The 6,213-nt window shown below is 44.0% G+C and overlaps 1 pseudogene; it reads right to left on the bottom strand.

Moving 5' to 3' along the window:
* Nucleotides 1-1,131: 1,131 nt before the first annotated feature.
* The window catches only part of LOC113366413, a 6,766-nt pseudogene continuing 1,684 nt past the window's right edge, over nt 1,132-6,213 (bottom strand).

The following is a 6,213-nucleotide window of genomic DNA, read 5'->3' as shown; positions in this document are numbered from 1 at the left end:
CGGAAAATGTTTTTAACCTGTTTCGATGCATGATTCTAGGTTAGGCTTACTCGCAAATGTCCCCTAAAGTTTACTTGATGTAGTCTGATGTACCCGTAAGTTACTGATTTCAAAAAGCCGGAAAATGTTTTTAACCTGTTTCGATGCATGATTCTAGGTTAGGCTTACTCGCAAATGTCCCCTAAAGTTTACTTGATGTAGTCTGATGTACCCGTAAGTTACTGATTTCAAAAAGCCGGAAAATGTTTTTAACCTGTTTCGATGCATGATTCTAGGTTAGGCTTACTCGCAAATGTCCCCTAAAAGTTTACTTGATGTAGTCTGATGTACCCGTAAGTTACTGATTTCAAAAAGCCGGAAAATGTTTTTAACCTGTTTCGATGCATGATTCTAGGTTAGGCTTACTCGCAAATGTCCCCTAAAAGTTTACTAGATGTAGTTTGAAATTATATATAAATACTGAATATTTTGTTAAAAAGGAAATAAATATACTGAATATTTTATTATAAAAGAATCGAAATATTTATAGGTTGGAAGTTACTAATTATTTAGAGTATATTACAAAAATTAAATAAAAATAGCAACTTGCACGTATTTTGCACATTGACAACTTACACGTATTCTGCAAATTGACAACTTGCACGCATTCTGCAAATTGACAACTTGCACGTATTTTACACATTGACAACTTGCACGCATTTTGCATTATAGATAACTTATACGTACTTTGCTTATTAGCAACTTGTACGCATTTCCAAGAAATTTAGCAAAAAACATTCTCCCTATTTAGAATTTAATGAATTATATCATATATTTATATTAAAAAATTATGAAAAGTTTCTCTTAAAAACATATATTTCGTAAACTTACAAAATATTTATAACTATTCTCTTGACATTATGGTTATTGAAAGAAATAATGAATATTTCTAGTATTGGAATTTGTCGATAAGTTTTGATTTACGTGCTGACTCACGCACGTTGTACAAAATAGCTAGGTAGATACCGAAGAAGTGTCACATGTACAGCATGTACAAGTTTTCGACTGTCAAGCCTACTGATTGTGGCATGGTGCAATGCGACGGCTTAAGGCTTATGCTCTAATAGCGTGGGGTGACGTCAAGCCAACATGACGAATCCCCAAGCCAAGGGCTGAGTCTCAACGGATCGCAGCGTGGTAACTGCTCTGCCGAGTACAACACCCCGCCAGGTACCTAAGTCGTTTACAAACGATTCCGAGTCTCTACATCGAACTAGTAACCCATGATCGACCGCTATAGGCAAGACAGATATAACGGACGGATATCGCCCCTGTCCAGCGCCTCATTCGGCTAAAAATGGCTCGTGCGATAAACGGCGTGTGCCGAATACCTAATAAATCACATTGTATTGAGCCTTTCGACTCACGAGACTCCTAGAGATATCGTTGCTTACTTTGTCTAGAAAGGATACGGCCTTAGAGGCGTTCAGGCATAATCCCACGGATGGTAGCTTCGCACCACCGGCCGCTCGACCGAGTGCGTGAACCAAATGTCCGAACCTGCGGTTCCTCTCGTACTGAGCAGGATTACTATCGCAACGACGATTCATCAGTAGGGTAAAACTAACCTGTCTCACGACGGTCTAAACCCAGCTCACGTTCCCTATTTGTGGGTGAACAATCCAACGCTTGGCGAATTCTGCTTCGCAATGATAGGAAGAGCCGACATCGAAGGATCAAAAAGCAACGTCGCTATGAACGCTTGGCTGCCACAAGCCAGTTATCCCTGTGGTAACTTTTCTGACACCTCTTGCTGAAAACTCTTCAAGCCAAAAGGATCGATAGGCCATGCTTTCGCAGTCCCTGTGCACACTGAACAACGGGATCAAGCCAGCATTTGCCCTTTTGCTCTACGCGAGGTTTCTGTCCTCGCTGAGCTGGCCTTAGGACACCTGCGTTATTATTTGACAGATGTACCGCCCCAGTCAAACTCCCCGCCTAGCAGTTTCCTCGAATCGGATCACGCTAGAGTATTGTTGGCGATCGGCGCAATGGCTCACACCACTCTTATGCGCTTGGCTCTAGAAAACCGTGACAGTCGGAACGCAAGTTTTCGACGCACGCTTTCCGCCCAATCGAGTAAGTAAAGAAACGATGAAAGTAGTGGTATTTCACCGACGATATTACTATCTCCCACTTATGCTACACCTTTCATGTCTCCTTACAATGCCAGACTAGAGTCAAGCTCAACAGGGTCTTCTTTCCCCGCTAATTTTTCCAAGCCCGTTCCCTTGGCAGTGGTTTCGCTAGAAAGTAGATAGGGACATTCATTCATTCATTATTTATTCTTATTCTGTATAGCTCGAGCTTTCACTCATTGCTATGTAGCGTCTACTTAATAATTGTTTATTTCTCAATTTAAATATTATATTTGTGGGTGTTGTGCAGGACCTTTGGCCGTCAGTGGGCTGACGTTTCCATCCCTAACCACGTGGAGGCGGTCCTGCATTTCTAGCTTCAGTTTGGATTATAGGTTTTAGCTTTGGTTTTGCACTTCATTTCTGGTTTTAATGGCTCGTGCTGCAAAAGCAACAAGCCCCAGGTAATTGGCTTTGGTTTCCAGGTACACATCAAGGTTTGTGTTCCCTGCTATTTCAAAGAGGCTTTGCCTTCTTACTTCATCATATCTGTCGCACATGACCAGCATGTGCGTGCTTGTCTCACTTTCTCCACAGAAGGGACATTTGTCGTCTTCTGTGGCGCCCCTTGTGTAAAGTGTGTGCCTAAACGGACCGTATCCGGTCAGAATGTACACGCACTCTCTACTGGGTTTAAACCACTTGTTCCTTGTAGCGTATGTAATATCGCCAATGAAACCGTAGGTTATCCTACCCGTGTTTGCCAATTCCCATCTTTTCTGCCATTCCAGCTTTATTGCTTCATTTATCATTTTAACCTCTAGATTGAGGGTTTCCCTGCTTGGGTTCGCTATTGGATTGAAATTATAATTGTTCCAGCTAACTTTCTCGTTTCTTTTTACAAGGTTTATGATGCCTTGTTGTGTAATTTCTAGGTCTAGTGGCATTTTGCCACTTATTGTTTGTAATGCATTTGTTGCGGTGGTACGGCACGCCTTGGTGAGTGTCAGCAGAATTATTCTTTGCGCGGCGTTCAAGTTTCTAAGGTTGTGCGTGTGGGACGACTTGTCGAACCACGCAGCAGCGCTGTATGTTGCTATAGGTATTATCACTGCTTTGTACAAAGTGTCAAGGGTGCCTCTTTTAAGGCCCCATTCCTCCTTTGCAACCCTCCTGATTTTCAAGATGAAGCTGACTAGCTTCTCCCTCAGAAACTTAGTGTGCGCTACAAAGTTTAGCCTGTTATCTATAGTAATTCCCAAGTATCGCACTTCTTTTGTATATTTCAGGCTATTGTTGTCAACTTTGATAATCGGTTGTCTGCCTTCATTAAATTTGCCTTTCATCATCATTGCGACAGTTTTTCCACTGCTGACTCTCACTTTATGCGTCACGCACCAGTCCTCAACGCATTTAAGAGCCATGGTACCAGTTCTCTCCAGATCATTTCTGGAGTTTCCTTTAATTATTAACGCCAAGTCATCTGCGTATGCAATGGGTTCCACATTTTCTCCTAGCTGAACTAGGCCGTCTAGAAGAACGTCCATGCAGAAGTTCCATGCAACAGGACCAATTATTGATCCTTGTGGACATCCCTTCTGCATGCCTCTTCCAACCTTCTTCGTGTTGCCTCTTACATAGGCGCTTCGCCTTTTAAAGTAGTCCTTGACTATATTTACCATATGGCTGCTGCAGTTTGCCTGCGTCAGCCTATGTGTGATGGCGGGCCACCACAGGTTATCGAAGGCACCTTCAATATCCACAAATATAGCAAGTACATACTTCATATTCGTTGCCATGCATTTTCTAAAAGTTAGCAGTGCGTCCTCCGTGGAGACGCCTGCCTTAAAGCCAAATTGTCGTGCATTGCACATATTCATTTCTGTATAATTTGTCTTAATACGCTCTACGAGTATTTTCTCGTAGATCTTTCCCATCACTGGCAGAAGGGCGATTGGACGGTATGATTTGGCAAGCTTTCTGTTTTCACTCCCTCGTTTGGGAATTAGACATAGGTTTGCCTGTTTCCAATCGGTAGGAAAACTGCCATCTTGAAAGCATTTATTTAGTGTTGTAAGGATTGCTTGTTTGTTATGACTCCATAATTTTTTAATTATTTCGCCAGTGAAGCCGTCTTCTCCTGGGGCTTTTTTATCTTTCAGTTTTAGTAATGCCCGTTCTACATCAACAGAGTCGATGATTGGTTCGAGGTTCTGGTTTTGATATTGGCGTATGTTTTCTCTAATTTTAATGTGATCAGCGTTCTCTTGCTGATCATCTGTAGGTAGGCACTTTTTAAGAAGGACGTTTACAGTTTCTTCCCATGTTTCACTGAAGTTCCCGGAAGGGAGTTCTAGTGAGCATAGAGAAGCCTTCTTGTTTACTTTATCGCATACAATTTTGTATACTATACTCCAGGGATCTTCGTTACCAACGCTTGTCACAAAGTCTCTCCATGAGGTTGTTTTACGTTCTCTAATTTCTCTGACATAGTTATTTCTTGCCCTTTTGTATGCCTGCATTTTGATTGGTACGTCATCAAGACATAGTCTCTTGGCCCGCAAGAGACACTTTTTAGTTCTATTAGTTTCCCGCCTTAGACAAGTCAGCTCCTCCGACCACCATGGCATGACCTTGCTTCCGGCTTTCCTTTTGGGCATGGATTTGTCACAGATTGCTTTTAGCTTTCTGTTAAATATCTTAATAGCCCTATTTGGGTCTAACCTCTGCAGAGACTCCAGACTTTGTTGGTCGAATTCCCTCTCCACCAGTTCCCCGAACCTGTCCCACTTAGCCTTTCTTGTGTTATAGCCTGTTTGATTCTTTATTTGCCTTGTGACTGATGCTTCAAGCACTACTTCAAATGTTAAAAGGCTGTGATCACTGGTGGTCGCTATATCACTCACATTCCAGTTGATCACTTTTGAAGACATATTCGGGGTTGTAAGTGTTACATCTATATTTGTGTCCCCAGCTTCACTTTGGTATGTGTAGTTGTGACCAGGCTCATTCAAAAACAACTAGGTTATTAGAGACGATAGTAGATAGGGACATTCATTCATTTCATTTGGGAATCTCGTTAATCCATTCATGCGCGTCACTAGTTAGATGACGAGGCATTTGGCTACCTTAAGAGAGTCATAGTTACTCCCGCCGTTTACCCGCGCTTGCTTGAATTTCTTCACTTTGACATTCAGAGCACTGGGCAGAAATCACATTGCGTCAACACTTGCTAGGGCCATCGCAATGCTTTGTTTTAATTAGACAGTCGGATTCCCCTAGTCCGTGCCAGTTCTGAGCTGACCGTTGAATGGCGGCCGAAGAGTACGACTGACCGACCGAAGCCGGCACAGAAACCTCGCAGCAAGAAAGATCCGCGGGGGGCCTAGACACGGGACCGAGCTCGGATCTAAGTCACAAGGACAATTTCACCTTGCCCAGGCCCGGCAGATCGGCCTACGCCCGCTTCCCAACCAAGCCCGGCACGCCCCGATCCTCAGAGCCAATCCTTATCCCGAAGTTACGGATCCAATTTGCCGACTTCCCTTACCTACATTTATCTATCGACTAGAGGCTCTTCACTTGGAGACCTGCTGCGGATATGGGTACGAACCGGCGCGACACCTACCGTGGCCCTCTCCTGGATTTTCAAGGTCCGAGGGGAAGATACGGACACCGCCACAACTGCGGTGCTCTTCGCGTTCCAAACCCTATCTCCCTTCTAGAGGATTCCAGGGAACTCGAACGCTCATACAGAAAAGAAAACTCTTCCCGTATTTCCCGACGGCGTCTCCAGGTCATTTTGGGTTACCCCGACGAACTCTCTTGCGAGGGCCCGACTTGTAAACGGTTCCGCTGCCGGGTTCCGGAATAGGAACCGGATTCCCTTTCGCCCGATGGGTGTGAAATTTTATTCAAAATAAAATACACCGACATCAACATAGGATTTCTCCTGGGGCTTAGGATCGACTGACTCGTGTGCAACGGCTGTTCACACGAAACCCTTCTCCACGTCAGTCCTCCAGGGCCCTCGCTGGAGTATTTGCTACTACCACCAAGATCTGCACCGATGGCGGCTCCAGGCAGGCTTACGCCC

Source organism: Ctenocephalides felis, unplaced genomic scaffold (assembly GCF_003426905.1).
Source record: "Ctenocephalides felis isolate EL2017-DRISC unplaced genomic scaffold, ASM342690v1 CF-g0.4_SCAFFOLD_00588, whole genome shotgun sequence".
Lineage (NCBI taxonomy): Eukaryota > Metazoa > Arthropoda > Insecta > Siphonaptera > Pulicidae > Ctenocephalides > Ctenocephalides felis.
The sequence above is the reverse complement of the archived record's forward strand: the minus strand, read 5'-3'. Positions and strand labels throughout refer to the sequence as shown.